General features: G+C 42.3%; 1 protein-coding gene across 2 annotated transcripts in view; it reads left to right on the top strand.

Annotated features, from left to right (window-relative positions):
* The window catches only part of LOC122790475 (zinc finger protein 521-like), a 3,214,752-nt gene that overhangs the window by 3,165,737 nt on the left and 28,369 nt on the right, over positions 1-20,646 (top strand). The gene's annotated exons all lie outside the window — the stretch shown is intronic.

Below are 20,646 nucleotides of genomic sequence, written 5' to 3'. Positions count from 1 at the left end.
AAGCGAAATTACTGGATGCTCCCCTAAATCAGGACTGCCTGTTTGGCAAGAAGGCAGAAGTAGTTCTTAAAAAGATGGAGGAAAGAGCTAAATCTATGCAGACTGTTAAAGATTTTTTACAAGTACAACTTCCAAGATTTAGTAGGCATTGGCCTTCTAAGAATTGGTCCTTTCCTGCCTCTTCCAGACCTTCTCAGTCCAAGCCCAGATCCAGCAGAGCACCCAGGCTTCAGTCCCAGGGGATGCGCAGGACTAAGCAGTGGAGGGCCTCTTCTTCCTAATCTGAGAGTAATAAAACTCCCCCCTATGGTAAACTGTCTCAATGACTTCTTTTTAAAACTTCCAAGCACTTCTCAACTCACTGTCCCTTTTGGGGGGAAAGATTGCACTTCATGCAAAGAACTTGAGGGCTCATTACCCAGGACAAATGGGTTTTAAATATAGTGTCCCAAGGATACAGATTTCACTTCCACACGTTACCAACTCCAAGCGGTTGGCCAGATCTACCTCCAAATCAGTGGGAAGAGGCCCAAAAGAAAGTACTGTCTCTCAAGCATAGGGGGCTATTCAGTTGGTACCGGAAGAGGAAAAGGGACAAGGTTTCTACTCGAGATTTTTCCTGGTACCCAGAAAAGGCAATTCATGGCATCCTATCCTGGACCTGTCTACTCTAAACACCTTTTCGGTGATTCAAAATATCAAGATGCTGACTCTTCACCAGTTGCTTCCTATGCTAAGCAAAGATGCCTGGTTGGCAACATTAGATTTAAAGGAAGCATACCTGCACACCCCAATCAGGGAATCTTGCAGAGTATACCTATGCTTAAAAGCAGGCTACACGCACTATCAGTTCTCTGCACTGCCCTTTGGCTTATCTACTGCGCCCAGGGTATTCACAAAGTGCCTAGCTCCGGTCATTGCATTTTGCAGGCAAAGAAATATTCAGATATACCCATACCTGGACGATTGTCTAATTCATGCAGAAAACCAGGACATACTTTTGAATCATCTGGCTTTTGTACAAAGCGTGTTAACTTGTCTGGGGTACACCACAAATGAAAAGTAATCATACCTGGTACCCTGTCAACAAATTATATTCCTGGGAGCAAGCTTGAATACAACTTCCCAGCTAGCTTGCCTCACGCTAGAGAAGCAAATGCACTTGACAACCTACTTCAGACAAGTGGCCACAAAAATCCTGCTATCTGCAAGACAAATACTACAAGCCTTGGGGTTCATGGCCTCCTGCATTCTTCTAATTCCATATGCAAGACTGCATATGAGGAAACTGCAGTGGTATGTAAAAAGCCTGTGGTGTCAACATTCTCAGGATCTAGAAGCAGTGATTCCTATCATTCCTTGCCTACGCTTAGAGTTCCTCTGGTGGGCAGTGGCCTGACACCAGAACAAGGGACTACCATTCACACTACTCCCTGCTGCCTAAACCCTAACAGACACATCAGGCTATGCATGGGGGGGGGGGGTGTGCACCTGGCAGGGAAGTGCATTCAGGGCAAATGGAACCCAATTCAAATGCATCTTCACATTAATCATAAAGAAATGTTAGCTGTACAGAATGCTTGGACAGCCTTCAAGGATCACATTCTTCTGGGACAATTAATGGTAAAGACGGACAACACCACTATTATGTGCTACATAAACAAGTGTGGGGGGTACACATTCTTACCCCCTCTGCAGACTAGCCATGGCATTGTGGAACACAGCCTTAAGCTACCAAGTGCATCTACAAGCTCAGTTCCTGCCAGGAAAACTAAATACACTGGCAGACGGACTAAGTAGAAACCTCATGGACCCACACGAGTGGAAACTGGAACCAGGGATTTTCAGCATGTTGACAAGCAAATGGGGGAGCCTAGATATAGACCTGTTTGCCTCCCCCAGAACTATCAATTGGAAACATTTTGCTCAAGATCTCCCCACAGACAAGCTTGGAAAGTGGATGCTCCGACCTTCAGCTGGAAAAACCTATCAGTTTATGCCTTTCCTCCTCTGCCGTTGCTCTCCGAAGTACTACTAAAGATCAAACAAGACAAACCAAGGATGATTTTGATTGCACCAGACTGACCTCGCCAACAGTGGTACCCTCTCCTGCGCAGTGTGTCACTGTTGGCCCCATGGGACCTGCCTCAGACTCCTACCCTGCTGTCTCAGCAGGAGAACCAGATTCTGCACCCCCAGCTTCAAACACTGAACTTAGCAGCCTGGCTAATTACCTAAGCTCTCCTTTACCATCCCTCAGTAAACCAGTGATGGATGTCATTTTAGAAGCAAGGAGGCCTAGTACTAGAAAATCTTATGCTGAAAAATGGAAAAGATTCTGTGCATGGAACCAATCTCAAGGGGATGAGCACAGCAGTGCCCAATTTACCTTAGATTTTACAATACTTGACTGAAATGATTCACAAGGGCCTGTCTTTTTCCTCAATAAAAATTCATGCTTCAGCCATTTCAGCTCATTATAACGCAGAACCTCCCCTCTTCTCTCATCCACTGTTCAAGCAGTTCTTCAGAGGGGCCAAAAATGTAAGACCACCCAGTAGAGCTCCAACTTCAGCCTGGGACCTTAACTTTGTATTGGAAAAACCTCACCCTTCCTCCTTTCAAGCCAGCTGCTACTGCAGATTTAAAATTCCTTTCTTGGAAAACAGCTTTCCTTTTAGCCATCACTTCAGCAAGAAGGGTACCTGAATTACAGGCCCTTATAGCAGTGGAGCCTTTCATCGTTTTTCATGCAGACAGGGTGTCCCTCAGGACCAATCCCTCTTTCATGCCAAAGGTGGTATCCAGTGTGGCTTTTAATCAGTCCATTCATTTGCCAACCTTCTTTCCTAATTCACAAAACAAAGGGGAACGGATACTGCACTCCTTAGATGTGCATAAACAACTTAGATTCTACTTGGACAGGACTAAACCTCAAAGGAAATCTGAACAACTGCTGGTGGCATTTGCTGCAGGGACAGAGGGGAAGGCTATTTCAAAGCAAACTATCTCCAAATGGATAGGCCATTGAATTCATTTCTGCTATAAGCACCATGGAAACCCTATCCCACAGGGGATCAGACCCCACTCAACCAGGGCTGCATCTACCTCTACAGCCTTTCTCAGTGGCATACCTACCAGGACATCCTAGAAGCTGCTACTTGGAATTCTTTACATACTTTCCCCAAGCATTACCATTTGCCAATTTTCTCTAAATCCAGAGCTGGCTTTTCCACTGCAGTTTTGCAGGGCCTTATAGCTGGTCGTAATGCTATCTAAATTCCTCTTCACATTCTTAGCTTTGGAAATCTACCCAAATGTAATGACTGCAACAGTGAAACACGAAGGACATAGTACAGTTGTGTACACTTACCATAAATGTAGATGTTCGAGTGTATTCACTGTTGCAGTCCTGGTTACCCTCCCTCCAGCCCCCTGACTTCTTTTGGCTATGCCTCTTCTCTCCTTTTCAATGCTTAAAAACTTTTTGATGCATTTCCTTTTTTGTTGGAGGTGTAACCTTGTATATTTATAGATTTAATTGCTTCCCATTAGGGGGGCACCTGACATCTGGGGCAAGAAAAACTGATGTAATGACGTCGGCTGCATGTTTTATACCCCTGACAACCTGACATCATGGAAGAAGAGATAGCAACCGAAGTAGGACCCAAGACTTTGTTAATCAGGCCGACTGAGGGCTACTGCAAGCAGATAACCCAAATGTAATGACTGCAACAGTGAATACAGTCGAACATCTACATTTATGGTAAGTATACACAACTGTACTTCTCTGTGATTCTTAAGATTCCCCTAGCCAACCTTCAAATGAAAAAAAGCCGGTGGTAATTCAGGTCAGATTGGGCTCAGCATGTACACCATTTCCTTTTTCGGGTCTATATTAGAACAAAGAACATTCAAAATGTCGAGTGTTCTAATATTGAACCCTATCAATCGAAAATTCAAAACATCAAACATTCATAACAGCAAATTTTTTCCTAGGGAAAAAAATTTGCTGTTCCAAAACACACACACACACCACAAGCCCACCAAACGAACAGCAATCCACAAACAGACAAACACACACACAGACACACACACACACACACACACACACACCCCTAAACGCTTACACCTAACCCTACACTAAACTATACATAAACCACTAACTATCCACTTACCCAAACCCTAACCCTAAGGTCCATCACTGTCGCACAGTCACCTCACCCAAGCCCTAACCCTAACTCACCTACCGCGCCTTAACCCTCACGTCCACACAATCGCACACTTATCTGAACCCGACCCGTAACTTTCCACCAGAGTGCTGAAAATACCGAAGTAACAGAAACGGACAACCAAATTCTTTCCCTAGGAAAAAATTTGCTTTTCTGTTTCTTCGATATTTTCAGTGTTCGCTGAAAATGGGTCAATATTAGAACACTCGACATTTTGAATGTTTTGGTGTTCAAATATAGACCCCATTTTTCAGATCCCTATATTAGGGTTTGTAAGGAAGAGAAGTACTTCGGTGGATAGACCAATTCTTTCACAGTACTGTACGTTTCTCTCTTTTTCCTTTTCTCCTCCTCTGTAGTCTGTCGCAACAGATGATGTGAAGTTGTTCAATCTTGCCATTCATTCTTCACTGATGGGTTTGGAGCCAATCCTCGGCTACTACACTGCTGACTAGTAAGCTCAAAGTTCTCTAGTAGCTCGAGACCCATCCCCTTATCCCCTAATGCACTGCTGGAATTACCTCAGATCTAGTTTGCTGCGGCACTGATCTCTTCGTTTCCAGCATTGCTCGAGACTATTATTGGGAGTTTTCAACTTTCAGCAAGTTTTATATTTCAATTTTTATATCTTTTATTACTATATATAATACTATCTAGTTAACAGTTTTCTGTGTTCTCCCCTTTCCCCAGTAAAATCTTTGATTATCTTTGGCCCTTTGGCCTTGTGCCCTTTCTTATAGTAGTTAGTGTTCCCTTTTTGGTATTCTTGTTATTGGATTGCCTTAATCCTATTTATCTTGATATAGTTAAATAGTTGGTTACTAGTTGCCTTTTTGGGCTGTGAGTATTGTGTGAATTAGTTAGATTTCCTCTTTAACTTTAAATAGCTCATAGTTAAATAGTGTGTTTCCTTTACACTGGATTTTGTGAAATGTCTGAAGAGAAGGAAAACATCCAAATTCTGGGTTTAAAAAATGCCCAGACTGCGGACAGAAGATGTCCGTCACGGATGCCCATGTGCAGTGTGTTTACTGTTTGGGTGAGGTGCACCTGCAAGAGTCATGCAATATCTGTCACTCCTTTTCCACTAGAGTGCTTGCAGAAAGGAATAGGAAGTTAATTGATAGGGGTATTATCAAACACCCTTTTTCAGAGGCATTGTCTGACCAGGATGGGGCCAGCAAATCATCCAAATCTTCCTCTGAATCCAGGACTAAGAAAGGAAAAAAGTCGAAGTGTTGTGACTTCGGCTCCACTGCCTTTGGAGCCGACAGTCTGTTCTTTTCAGAACCGGGACACTGCTCTGGAACCGGTTGCCGAAAAACCTCCATCGATACTGCTCCAATCGGCTACATCTGTTCACTCTTCCAAGTCTTCTGTCAGCCTGTCCGATCTGGATATGGACCGGCTGGTTCAGAAACTCTTAAAGGCACCAGGCCTAGCTAAATTGCTGTCGGCTCAGACCCAACTGTCCGAGCCGAAGACCATTACTCCTGAATTGTCTGCTCCTCCTCTGAGCCCTACTGGACCTTCGGAGCCAGAGGAGGCCGACCTGATGATTGTGGATCCCTTAGAGCCAACACCTGCTCCAGTGTCGTCGGCTCCGTCTGCTCGGATGGTCTCGGTGCCGACCAGGGACTCTAGGAGCCGACATTCTCCGGTCGGGTCCGGGGAGGATAGTCGCACCAACTTGTCGGTGCCTACTCTTCCTCTCGGTGCCTCGGCTCGGGTGAGCTCGGCTCCTACCTCGGGCTCGGAGCCCACGGCTTTGGTGCGGGAGGGGATCACGGCTCCTTCGGATCCGTCAACTCCTTCTCATCGGAGCCGAGGTGCATTCGAAGCCATGAGGCGAGTGTTGTCTCCTAAGACTTCCTCATCTGAAGGTCTGGCCTCTTCTTCCCCTAAAGTGCCTGTGCCCGTTTCTGTTTCCTCCGGTCATCCCAAGTGTAGAGACCCAGAGCCTCAGGTAGCCCCACAGGGCGCTCCTTGCTCTTCTGAGACCTCTCTAGAAGTTCCCCCTGAAGTTGTCCCCAGGAAGAAATTATGCAAGAGGAGACATTTGGACTCCCCACAGGAGTCTCTCACATCGGACACCGACTTGGATGAATCAGAAGGATCCCCTAGATCCCCCTCTGAGGACATCTCCTTTGTGGAGATTCATGAAATTCTTAGACATAGGGGTGATTGGCAGTCCAAGACCCCTACTGAGGACGAGTCGGTTCAACTGAAGGCGTTCGGGTCTCAACCTTCCAGCTCTTGAGTATCTCCGCCCTATGATGAGCTTATGGATCTGGTCTCTCGTAGGGTGTGGGAGTCACCAGAATCTATGGAACCTGTTCCTAGGAGGCCTAATAAGTTTATTTCTGCCCCCGTGGATAAGTCCTTTTTGACCATGGGAGTTCCTGTTGATGCCATGGTGGTGGCGGCAGCCACCAAAAAGGAAATGTCTGAGACTTCCTCGTCTATCCACCCACCTAACAGAGAATCTAAGATAATGGATAGATATGGGAAACGCAAGTTTAGTTCAGCGACTTTCTCACTCAGATCATTGAACTACTTGACACATTTTACCAGACTGCAGAGAGATCTCCTTAAGGAGGTGGGAGATACTCTTCAGGGTGCAGTAGCTATCAGTGTATCTGACAAGATTACCACCCAGGTCGCTACCGTCAATTCGATAGTCAACTCGTCCGTGCGTCTCATATCTTGCCCAGCTGCAGTTACAGGAATTGCTCTTCGTAGGCATGCCTGGATGCGACTCTGTTCCTTCGCTGAACCCTTCAAGTCCCCCTTTACGAATTTTCCGTTTGACTTCTCATCCTTGTTTGGGCCAAAGATGGAGACATTGACCAGGTGTGAGCAAGAGGGAAAGACTCTGTCTGCCGTCTGAGTCTGTTTTTCCACCCCCCACTCAACCCTTTCCTAAAGGTCAGAGGGGATGAAAGATGTGGTTCGGGAAAGCCCAAGGAGCCATTCAAAACACACGTGGAGAGCCCCCCCTCCAGAGGCAGATGAGGGGTTACAATGGAAGACGCTGCCCTTGTGGCAGAGGGGGTCCGCAACACCAGGTGACAGAAATCACTTCTCTGGTCAGTTCTATCAGCGCTCCTGAAGGGAGGCCCGGCTGTCCTACTCTGGAGGCAGTTGGGGGTCACTTGTCATTGTACCCAGAAGGCCTGGCTAAATATAGCAAATGACATTTAGGTACAAAGTATCATTTTCAGAGGGTATTTCATACTGTTCTCCACCCAGCCCCTTCCCGTCAAAAAAATCCCGGACGTTCCACCCAGTCACATGAGACAAGCAGCAATAGAGGTACGCCGATTGCTAGAAAAAGAGTCATCCAGCCAGTCCCGGCAGACCAAACTGGATTCAGAACTTACTCAAGATTCTTTTTGGTTCCAAAGAAAATGGGAGGGCTGGAGACCCATTTTGGACCTCAGCAGACTCAACCAATTTGTGAGAAAAGAGAAGTTCCGAATGGTCACTCTGCAGTCCATACTCCCGTTTTTAGGGAAGGACAATTGGATGTGCTCGATCGATCTCAAGGATGCGCACTACCACATAAAGATGGCCAGGCCATCCATAGATCACCTGCGTTTTTGGCTGGGAGCCAATCATTATCAATTCCGAGCTCTTCCCATTGGTCTCACTACAGCCCTCAGAGTGTTCACCAAGTGCATGGCGGTAGTCATGGCTCACCTGAGGTGTCTAGGATTCCAGGTGTTTCCGTATTTGGACGATTGGCTCCTTACCTCCACCACCAGGCATCAACTTCTTCAAGACAGAGAGGTTACTCTGACACACTGCGATCGGCCAGGCATTACAGTCAACTTCAAAAAGTCTGCCTTGTTGCCATCGCAGCATATCGTTTTTATAGGGACAGAATTAGACACGTCAACCACCACTCTTCGTCTTCCACCACAAAGGATTTCTATTCTTCGCCAACACATCATGTCCTTGGTATCAAAGAACAGAGCACCAGCTGCAGAGGTATTGAAAGTACTAGGATTGATGGCAGCAGTAATCTTGGCCATCCCGTTAGCAAGGATGCATGTGAGAATCCTTCAATGGCTTTTATTCACGCAATGGTCTTACCAAGAACTTCCAATGAGTCACATGATCCTGATAAATTCCTGCAAGAAGGATATTCAATGGTGATTGACATCTCTTCATGTCACAATATGACGTCCAAACAAAAAAAAAACTGCACCAAACTGACACACCAAGTGTTTAATAAAATAAAAATAAAAACTATGGTAAGCGCTTTCACGACTGTACTCGTCGCTTCATCAGACACATGAATGAAACTAAAGACAGCATTTATAGTCTTAATAGTCAGCTGATATTTAAAAATCACATGTTTGCTTAGACCCATCCACAGACCCTATTGTAGAACAATTAAAACATATATAAAATGACAGAGAAATGTATATAAAAAAGTGTGCTTATATATAAAACAAATTAGAATGATATTGTGAATGCCTAACACATAGTTAAATAAAGCTAAGAATCTAGTATCACTATAAAAATCGATATAGGTGTATGCATATAAAAATACATATATATATCTGTGTGTGTGTGTATATATATATATATATATATATATATATATATATATATATATATATACACACACACACACACACACACACACACACACACATAGGAAGTATATATATATATATATATATATATATATATATACACAAAACACATATAAATGTGAATATGTTGCGTAAACACATAAGGTTAACATTTCAAGTGACGAGATTTCAAAAAGGGTTTTAAAGAAGTAATGCCATTTTCCAGGATATCTCTCAGCATTTAGTGAGAGAATCCATTTCTGCTCAGTACTTTGTCAAATTTTCTATATCACCCCCTTGTATATTTAGATGAACAACTTGGATGGCAAAAAACCTGAAAGTGTGTGTAGAATCATTCTGCTTAACATGATTAGCTAAAGCATTGGTTTCCTTTCCATTATTTATGTCTCTGACATGTTCAATGATTCTATCCTTGAACATTCTGTTGGTCTTACCCACATAGTACACATAACATTTCTGACAAAAAGAAAAATTAACAATATTTTCAGTTCTGCAATCAACATAATTATAACTTGTAATTGTGAATTTACGTGTAGGGTGTGTGAAAGTCCTATTACTATATAAATATTGGCATGCAGAGCATCGCCTGCATGGAAAAGTACCTTTAAGTGCTGACTGAGTGGGTTTATATATAGCTGTTCTATTGCATAGATGTTGTTTTAAGGACTTATTATTTCTAAACGAGAATGACTGAGTATTCTCAAGTTTTTCTATAAGCCCTGGTACTTCCTGTAGAATATGCCAATTTCTCTTAATAATTTTAGTGTATTCATTTACATCACTTGAATACTGAAGCACAGCTTTGAACCCATTGTTACCAGGAGCAGGATTATCACCATGGTCATTCTGCGTATTGTTTGTTAAATAAGGTTTACATCTATTTCCTCTTTGTTTCCAAGCTTCCGCTATAGTGGAGTCAATCTCCTGTTCAGAATAGCCCCTCTCTAAAAATTCACACATCATATTGTCTAAAACTACTCCTGCTTCATCATCCCTATTGTGTAGCTGCAAAACCCTATAGACCTGTCCTTTGAGTACGTTCCTGGGGATGTGCCTAGGATGCATGCTAGTTTTATGTAGTAAAGCATTCGTTCAGGTAGGTTTCCTATAGATGCTACTACTTATTTAATTCAAATCTGATTTCTTGACTTTAACATCCAAGAAATCAATCTCAGTATTTGAATGCTGGTAGGTGAACTTTAAAAATTGGGTCTTGGTATGTAGGTAGTTCACAAAATTGGTAAGTTCACTCGCATTTCCCTTCCATAGCATAAAAACATCATCCAAAAAACGGACGTACCATAAAATGTTATTTAAAAAAATGATTAGTCTCAGAAAGTAATGACTGTTGTTCCCAGCTCACTAGAGCTAGCCTGGCATAGCTATTTGCGAAGGCAGTGCCCATAGCCACGCCAACCTTCTGAAGATGGAACTCATTCTCAAATACGAAGATGTTATTTTCTAATATAATCTCGAGAAAGCTGCAGATAAGTTGAATTTTCTCATTTTCATAACATCTATTTAGGGTGAGAAATTCCCTAACTTTCTCTATCCCCCAGTCATTAGGTATACATGTAAATAATGTCTCTATGTCCATAGTAACAAAACTATAATCCTCTTCTGTGGTCATAACTCTATCATGCAGTCTTTCTAGAAATATTTTGGTATCTCGAAGAATAGTGTAGCATCCATCTAAATGACAGTGTAGATTGTCTTCAACAAATATAGAGTGTGGTTCTGTGCACCATCCCGCTCCTGATACAATGGGCCTCATGGGTGGTGGTTCAATATTTTTGTGTATCTTGGGTAGGCCATAAATTCTTGGTATAACTGGATGATCAATATTAAAGAACTTAAAAAGTTGCTCATCTATCAAATTAGTCATTAGTAAATCAAAAATCAGAAAGGATACCTTTTACATAACCCCATTCACAACTATTTTTGTAATAGTTTGTAATACACATAGGTATGTGTATCCTGTAATAAACATCTCATCTGTTTTAAATACAGCTTTTTGTCGAGTATAACTATCCCTCCACCTTTATCAGCCTGTTTAACGTCGATGGAGCTCATACTTTTCAATTCTTGTAAAGCTCTATTTTCATAAACAGATAAATTACAGAAACTATTTCTCATTCCTTGTGTATATAAATCTCTGAAGCCAGTCTCACATACATTAATAAAAGTTTGTATCACTGGGTGAATTATTGGGACAAAGGTACTCTGTTTTCTATAAGTTAAACTACTAACATTGTCCTGTCCATCATTATTGGAATAAATATTTCTTAAAGAATGGCTCCTACCAAGGAGGCTAAGGTCTTTCAGCATTTCTGCTGCATTTGCCCGTTTGGCTGGAATAAACGACAGGCCCCTATTTAATACCTCAGTCTGTTCCTTGTTTAAAGTCAATGAGGAAATGTTTATGACCAAACCTGTGTTTAAGTATGCCTTCTCTTGATCTGTTGTGCTGTCCGTTCCTGGCTCTGATATCTCTGTGTTCTCCCCTGCTTTGTGGCACTCCTCGAGCGTGTTTTGAAAGGCAGTGGATTTTGTAAAGTGAACTCTCCTTTGGAGTTCTTGTCTAAAAAAAACATTATTAACAGTGCCGTTCTCTGTAGAACGATATTGGGAGGTAACTGGTATTGAATTCAAGTTACTGTTGTTAATCCCTGTTTCGTTCGAACGTTTATCTGAGCTAACTGTTCTGTTCATATTAAATTCCGCTATGGCGTTGTCAGAGAGCTCCACTGCTGGTGTATGTTCCATTGTTGGTCTTACAGGAGAAGTTCTTTCATAAAGACTGCAGAAAGTAGTTAGGGATTGGCTGTTTCCTTGTACAGAACTCACTTGAGTCACTGATTGCATTCATTCCCTTGGCCAAGAGAAAACATTTTTGGCAAAATTGTTTTTATCACGTTGTAGCTTATGGAGTTTAGTTTGTTGAAGTCTTCGCTTGTAGGACATGATATTTTCTTGTAGTTGGTCCATCTTCTTTACCATGATAGCAGCTGTGAAGCAATTAGTAATCTTTTTCTCTAACATAAGTTATTTATAAGTTCATTTTCAATTGGCTCAAAAAAAAAACTATCAGCAGTTCCATATATTTCGAACTGAACTGCAAGTTTAATTTTTGCCACCTACTGAGTAACGTGGGATAAGTATCACCGTAGGTAGGCATATTGGATTCTCAGTCCACGGGGATTAAATTTACTTTTGAGTGATGCCTGGAGGTGCAAACGCTGCCACTGCAGCCTTTTGTATGTATAAGTCATATTCTGTAGTTCCCTAAAATTTTTCAGGAACTCAGATATACGGTTGCTATGTGGATTAATTGGTACATCCAGTATCCGTAAAAAATGATCATTAGTGATCCCTTTTGTTCCCTCATTGTTCAAGGTATCCATAAGGAGTGTGTCTTTTAAGTCGAATAACAAGGAAACAATACTCAAAAACCAAACTGCTTAAAGCAAGGCAGGTGCAGATAACAGTAGAAAACCAAGCAAAAAAGAAAACTGCACCAAACTGACAGACCAAGTGTTTAATGAAATAAAAATAAAAACTATGGCAAGCGCTTTCACGACTGTACTCAAAAAGTCTGCCTTGTTGCCATCGCAGCATATCGTTTTATAGTGACAGAATTAGACACGTCAACCACCACTCTTCGTCTTCCACCAGAGAGGATTTGTTTTCTTCGCCAACACATCATGTCCTTGGTATCAAAGAACAGAGTACCAACTGCAGAGGTATTGAAAGTACTAGGATTGATGGCAGCAGCAATATTGGCAATCCCGTTAGCAAGGATGCATATGAGAATCCTTCAATGGCTTCTATTCACGCAATGGTCTTACCAAGAGCTTCCAATGAGTCACATGATCATGCTAACGAATTCCTGCAAGAAGGATCTTCAGTGGTGGTTGACGTCTCTTCATGTCACAATAGGACGTTCCTTCATGCTACCCCCTCCAGTTGCCACTGTGACCACGGACGTTTCCCTGATAGGGTGGGGGGGGGGCTTTCTCAGGGAAAGACTGCCCAAGGCACATGGACAGATCAAGAATCACTTCTGCATATCAATATCCTGGAGATGAGAGCAGTACTTCTAGCGTTGCAATACTTTCAGGACTGTCTTCCTCTAGGGACAATTGCAATACAGACAGACAACATGTCAGTGGTCAGGTACCTGAACAAGCAAGGCGGGACCAGGTCTTATCCCCTTTGCCAAGAAGCCCACAAGGTATGGCAGTGGGCAGTGTCATCCCAGCGCTTTCTGTTAGCAATACACATCCCGGGCAAATCCAACGTCATAGCAGACAGACTGAGCAGGGCAATTTTATTGCCCCACGAATGGTCCCTCAAACAAGAGGTTGCAGACAGGATTTTCCGCAAATGGGGCCAGCCTTCCTGCTACCTGTTCGCCAGTCATATCAACAACAAATGCAGAAGCTATTTTGCCCTGATTCCCATGCCAGGTCACTCTTCGAGGGATGCTCTTGTCCACGATTGGCCCCCTGGTCTCCTTTATGCATTTCCCCCAATTCCTCTGATACCCAGATTCTTACAGAAAGGAAAGTCGCTGTGATGGATGATCATCCTTATAGCCCCTCATTGGCCTTGGCAAATTTGGTTTCTGTTTCTTTACCATCACATTCTGGAAGACCCATGGATCCTGGACCCAGTTCTGGACTTACTGACACATCTGTCAGGGGATCTTCATCCATCATTGCAGACACTGAAGCTAACCGCTTGGCTGCTCCATTTCCCCGCATAGCCAGGCTGTATAATCTTTCCCATGACACTAGTCAAATTTTGTTGGCTTCCCATAAACCTTCCACTAGAAAATTGTATCGTAGTAAGTGGAAGAGATTTTCCATTTGGGCTTCTTCCCATAACATTGACCCTTACCATGCGCCATTGTCTTCTATTTTACAATTCTTGACAGAAATTTTCAACAAAGGAGCAGCGGCTGCTACGGTATGAGTACAATTAGCTACTATATCTAATTTCCATCTAGGGATAGATGGATTGAATATTATGGCTCACCAGTTGTCTAAGGCTTTTCTAAAAGGTTCTTTTCACGAGGCCTCCTGTGAAGACACCTTACACTCCCTGGAATTTGAATTTTATGTTATCTCGCATCATTCTTCCTCCTTTTGAGCCTGCATCATCTTGTGAACTAAAATTTCTATCGTGGAAAACTGTCTTCCTAGTAGCCATCACTTCAGCCCGCAGAGTGTCAGAGCTCCAAGCCCTATCCATCAAGCCCCCTTATATGGTCTTCCATGCTGATAGAGTATCTCACAGGACAAATCCATCCTTTTTGCCTAAAGTATGTTCTGAGATTAACATCAGTCAAGTCATTGAGTTGTCCGTTTTCTTCCCTAATCACACCAACAAATTAGAATATATGTTGCAAAAACTTAATGTTCACAGACAACTTTTTTATTTAGACAGAACAAAAGACAGTAGGAAATCAGATCAGATTTTTGAGTCTTTTTCTGAGGCCAGGAAAGGTAAACCAGTTGCCAAAACAACCCTGTCTAAGTGGCTGTCGGATTGTATCACTTACACATATTCTTGTCATAACATGCCCTTGTCTAGTAAGGTGAAGGCTCATTCAACCAGAGCAGTTTCTACCTCTTCAGCCTTTCAAGCCAAATTACCTTTGGACAACATCTGTGCAGCAGCCACATGGTCTAAACCTCACACTTTTATAACTCATTGCAAAGTGGATAAGGCCTCCAGGGACAGGGCTTCATTTGGTTCTGCGGTTCTAAAGAGTGTACTTATGTGAGCCACCCAAGATCAGTGTGCTAGGAAAGCTACCCATCAGTGTAGAATGAACGGCGAGATTGAACAACTTCACATAAAGAAGTTATGTACTCACCATAATGTTCCATGTGAGTTGTTCCATCTCGCCTTTATTCTCATGTCCCTCCCTCCTTCCCCGTCCTGGCTGGCAGTTGACCTGGAGGCTGTCTTCATCCTGGTTTTTCAATATGTCTTTATTCCTAGGCAGAATAATTATTGTACTTCTATATGGTATGCAGCAAACAAGATCTGAGGTAATTCCAGCAGTGCATTTTGGGATAAGGGGTTGGGTCTCTAGCTACTGGAGAACTTTGAGCTTGCTAGTCGGCCATGTTGGAGCCAAGGATCGGCTCTGAACCCATCAGTGAAGAATGAAGGCGAGATGGATATTCGATTAAGCCAAGGATCTGAATCAAGAGATTCAGCTATGCAAAAGTAAGATGAAACATATTATCTCTACATATATTGTGACATATATTATGATGTGTACTTTGCACCCCATCCCCCACCTCAGCAACCTAGGATTACAGCCTATTAACTTAAACATGCTTTTGTCTAGCCTTTCTTCTCTTTTTACATTGTAATGCCAGCATTTGTTAATAACAGAAGAAAGAGAGGAAGAAAAAAAACATCTATTTTCTTTAGTAATATCACATACAAGAACAACTAAAAATTCTTTACTATAAAGCATGCAATTTATGCTGTTAAAAGTTCAATAGAAATGCTGTTAAGAACAGAAGTCATTTTATTTATAGTTCTTCTCCTCGCCTCATTGTCCTTCCAAACATTAATGACATGAAGGGAGGCAAATGCTATTCAGTTCCCCACAAGTCCACCCTTTCCACTTTTTCTTTTACAGCTGTATTTCGCAAATGCAAATTATACTTTGCATTCTCACATTTATTCACTATTTTCTGTGTTGCTGATGATCTTCATATTCATCTCCATCTCCCAGCTCCAGATTTTGGTTCAAATCCAAGGTACTCCTGATTCTGCTAGTCAACTCCTGTGCTTTTCTCTGTCATTGTCAAGCATTTTCTATTGGAAGAGTGGAAAAGGTTTCACTGACAAAGTCTCTGTGTGCTTTATTATGAGAAAAATGAGAAATAAATACCCCTTCTGCTTTGAGGGTTCACTTTTTGTTGGACAGACTGTTGTATTTTTCCTTAGCCTGTGCTGCTTCAAAAATGACTTTTTCCAGGAAAAAATATTCTGAAGACAGCTGGATACAACAGCTTGAATCTCGTACCTACCTCTCAATATTCCCTGATTACTGAAGTGAATTTGTTTCTTTTCTGACTGGTGTAGAGTGAGTAAACATTGTACACAAACACTCTACTCTTTCCAACTTTTAATACTTTGCCCCTTTTGCCATAATTTTGTCAGGATCAACTCTTTCTGTTGGTAGGTATGCAAGTTTAATAGTGCAGGTCTTGGCTGTTTTCTCATGGCCAAGTTTGGAGCATGCACATGGTGTGCCCTTCCAGTTAACAATTCCTGCTGTTAAATCCCAGTCCAGTTGCTTATTTGTGCCTTCAAAAAATGAATTCAGTCTGTTCTGTGTAGTTTTTTTTTCTTGTTACAGCAAAAAATCTCAGATTTACCCTGTGTGCTGTCCTCTAATCTCTAATTCTGCCATTTTTTGAAACATCTCTTTTTGAGCAGTACCATTCTCAGCCTGCCTTTTCTGCATTTCGACTTCCGATTTTAGTCAATTCATCCGAATGTCTTTTTAAAGTTTCTTCCATTTTCTAACTATTATTTGAGTTGATATACTCCTTCGTTATTTTTTTTTAATCAGCTCTGAGCACATTTGATTTATTTTTTACCTCTAGATTACTGGAAGTCATGTCTTGCACCAAAGCTGGAGCTTAAACTGTTTTTTGCTAAAAAGCTGCATGATTCTTCCTAGTCATTGTTTTCTCTTCACTTTTTCTAGTTGATGTTCTTTCAGGGTCTCTTAGTTTCTTCTTTTGTGGCATTACGGCAGTATACTTACTAGCCAGTAACTGAATGTGTTGAAAGTGACAGTATCTGCCCCCCGTGATTCAGTTTCTTTTTTCACAGTGTGCAGCCATCTTGGAAAGATGTCTCTGGAGCATACTTGACAGACAAAAGCACTTAAATGCCAAAGATGTTATGGTACTAATAAATGCCTTGAAAGTCCTAGGTCATCTCTGGTCTCCAGTAGCTTTGCAAGTTTTCACGGATACCACAGAGATGTGGTACATAAACAAACAGGGGGCTGCGGATCTTACCCCTCAGCAGACTTGCTATGATAGCCTGAGAGGTAGCAACTCAGCTTAGTTTGACTCTGCAGGTTTCATACATTCCATCAGAGCAACACTTTGTAGGAGAAATGTTAAGCAGGACCAGGACAGACCTCTTCATTGTGAGGTCTTCCAAGAACTGATCCAGTTATGGAGAATATCTCATGTAGATCTGTTTTCCCCCTGTCAGAACACCAAAATTAAAGGTGTGCTCCAGGATCTCTTGCAAATAAGCCTAGATGATGGATGCCTTCTCACTCCCATGATTGGTAAAGTTCCTATATGTTTTCCATCCTTTCCACTGATATCCAGGGTTCAGGATCCAGAAAGAATCTCCAAAGATTGTGTCGGTAACCAGCTTTTGGCCCAGGCAACAGTGACTCTGTCTTCTTTTGAAATTGACCAAGAGCAATTTACCACAGGTTCCTACACTGACTGAGTTTACTCACACAAGGAAGAGGTTGTTTGATATACCCCAGCCTAAAAACTCTTCAGTTGATTGCATGATTGATAGAATTTTGATACCAATTCGACACCTTTTTTTCTGAGGATGTGGAGCAGGTGTTGAATGCAATTAAAAATGCTACAAGGAAATCAAAAATATACAAGTGAAAAATATTGTTGCTGCCATTCTAAGAACCATGACCTTTTTAAGGCCAAGCTGCCACTGGCTATTGATCATTTGTGAGTTACGGCCCTCTGAACTTTCTTACTTCTGTATCATGGTTCACTTGTTAGGCATTTCTTACCTTCAAATCAAGCAATTTTGGAAATGGATTTCACACATCTGTCCACCTAGAAAATTGGTCGCTCCCCCTTGAGATCTTAACTTTGTGTTGAAGAGCATTCTCTTTTTCCATTTGGACCAGCTTAGCTTGAGTTCTTAATGTGGAAGACTGTCTTACTCATTGCTTTAACTTTTACTAGAAGAGTAGTTACAACATGTTATAGTAAGTCATTCATGCATCATTTTCCACAGAGACAGAGATTTTTTGAGAATTAATCCTCGTCTTTTGCCTAAATTGGTCTTCGGATTTACCTTGAACCAGTCTGTTAATTTCCTCTGCACTTTTTCCTGAACACACAGACAAGGGAGGAAAAAAAAATCTTCACACTCTGGATGTTCCCCGGGCAGCTCAGGTACACAAGCACCTGTACAACTGTGTGGACTCAAGCATACCCAACATAACTAAAACCTGCTCCTTAAGGAAACACAAACCTGTCTGGTGGACATCCTATATCAACAGGCTTTACAACAAAAGGAAGAAACTGTTGTCCAAGGGTAAAAAGGAACAGATTCCAAATTGGAAAAACTTCCTTCTTGGCCTCAACAAGCATATAAGATCATTAGTGAAAACCTCCAAAGCCAATTCTGAATTGAAACTTGCCTCCGAAACAAAGGGAAATCACAAAGCCGCCTTCAGTTATGTCAGGAAATCTCCATGGCAAACCCCAGGTTTCTTCCAACTTGGTACTTAACAGTGCCACTTACACTGATCCTGTTGACTTAGCCAAACTGCTAGCTGATGGTTTAGTGCAAACTTCACCCCCCCATCCCCCCAAAGGCCCATTCGACATCCCCGATACCTGTCCCACACCTCACTTCTCCATAGATCAAGTGTTAATGGCCCTATCCAAGGCAAAGAGCACAACTTCCATGGACCTGATAACATCCCAGGCTATATTCTGCACCATCTCGAGCAAGAACTAGCTTTGCCATTAAGCACCCTAGTCAACCACAGCCTAATTACAGGCTTCATTCCAGCAGAGTGGAGAACAGCCATTGTCACCCCCTTGCACAAATGTGGTGGCACTACTGACCCGAGAAACTGTCGTCCCATTAGCTTGACAAGCCTGATCTGTAAAGCTATGGAGTGTATTATGGGTCTCCAAAACAAGGACATAGGGAATCTCCAAGCACTGCACTTCACCCCACCCAGTTCAAATTTGTCAGGGGCAAGGTATTGCCTGTTGAACCTGGTTGACTTCTTTGAGACTGTCACCAAGGCTCTGGATGAGAGAAAGTCTATACATACAGCTTACCTTGACTTGGCAAAGGCCTTTGACACAATCCCCCCACTCGGGCATCATTGAAAAACTAACACAACTTGGCATAAATCCCTATCTTGGCAGGTGGGTGGCCAACTGGTTCACCATTAGGACTCACAAGGTCAAAATAGGTGCCACCACGTCCGACAGAAGACCTGTCACTAGTGGTGTTCCCCAGGGGATCTGTCCTGAGACCCATACTATTTGGCATCTACTTCTCAGAGATCCAGGCAAAGACAAAGGGCCTGTGGCTAACCAGGTTTATGGATGACTTGTAAGATGGGTGCTGTCATTGATACCCCAAATGATGTTAACATACTGCAAGAGGGTCTCACAGCAACAAATGACTGGTGCCAAAGTTATAACCATAAGTTAAATGCAAAAAATATATTATCATACCATTCGGCAATAAAACGGCCCCTACTGATTACCACATCAATGGCAACCCCCCCCCAAGCACATAACTTGTGGTGAGAAACCTGGGTACTCAGGTTGATAACAATCTCACATTCGACGATCATGTAGCAGCAGTGGTCAAAAAAGCCTTTTAATTGGTTCATCTTTTAAGTAAAGGGATTACATCCATAAAAAAGGAGGTTATTACCTCTGTACTCCTCCCTCATTAGATCTATAATTGAGTATGATGCCCCGTTTGGTATGTACCTCTCCAAACACCAAGTGGAAAGGCCACAGAAATACCTCAGAAAGAGAATCCATGGCCTACAACACCTTTCATATGTGGACAAACTGAAATCACTATCTCTACCTGGTATCATACAGATTGCTCAGATGTGATTTGTGTCTTGCCTACAAACAGTATCGGACCCTGCCCTACTAGAGATGCTCCATATCTGTGAGTCTAACTTCAAGCGCATTACCCGCTTGAAAGGCCTAAATCTAATATGCAACATCAACAAAACCTGCTGGAGAGACAGGTTTGTCTCCCAGAAGCTACCCCGTCTCTGGAATAGAATTTCCATACATGTAAGAGTACCTTGCTGACCCTCTTCAAGCACAGCCTTGATGGAGTGTATGAGAAGCCACAAATTTGTCCAAGGGGTTCCACATTTTTCCGTCATTGACAGGTGCTGACTGAGGTTTCTTTTTTGGGGATAAACTCTTGGCTAGGCTTGTAAGGGCCCCAAGCCCATTTGCCTAGTAACCTCCTATGATCCTAATCTATGGTAATCTTCCCATATAGCTTAGGATACTGCAACAGTGATCTAATGTTGAAAATATTAAAGTTGTGTAAGTAAACTTACCAGAACAGTAAATGTGTTCTAATAGATCAATGCTGCAGTGATCTATTAGGTCATCTAAAAGACCACTGTTGCAGTAGCTTTACCCCCACCCACACTCACACACACACTTCTTTTGGTGACGTTTTGAATTGCAAGGGGTGGATGTATATACCTTTATGTATATAGTTAATGTATTACATTTCCTAGCACTTGCGTTTCCCCTTTCAGGGCTATTTCTTGCCTTCTTGGGGCAAAAATGCTTTGAAGATTTTGGTGCTTTAACTGTCTTCATATATAGAGCTTTGCTTGAGCTTCTGACAGAGCTCATAGAGGGAACTTTGAAAAGCTGGCTATTTGACCGAGATGGGACCAAATATTTTGGACTGCAGAAGCAGTCATCTAGTAGAACATCTACTGATATATTTAGATAGCTATATAT

This window comes from Protopterus annectens, chromosome 16.part0 (genome assembly GCF_019279795.1).
Source record: "Protopterus annectens isolate FY-2018-M chromosome 16.part0, PAN1.0, whole genome shotgun sequence".
NCBI lineage: Eukaryota > Metazoa > Chordata > Ceratodontiformes > Protopteridae > Protopterus > Protopterus annectens.
Note: the sequence above shows the minus strand (reverse complement) of the source record. Positions and strands in the feature narration are given on the sequence as shown.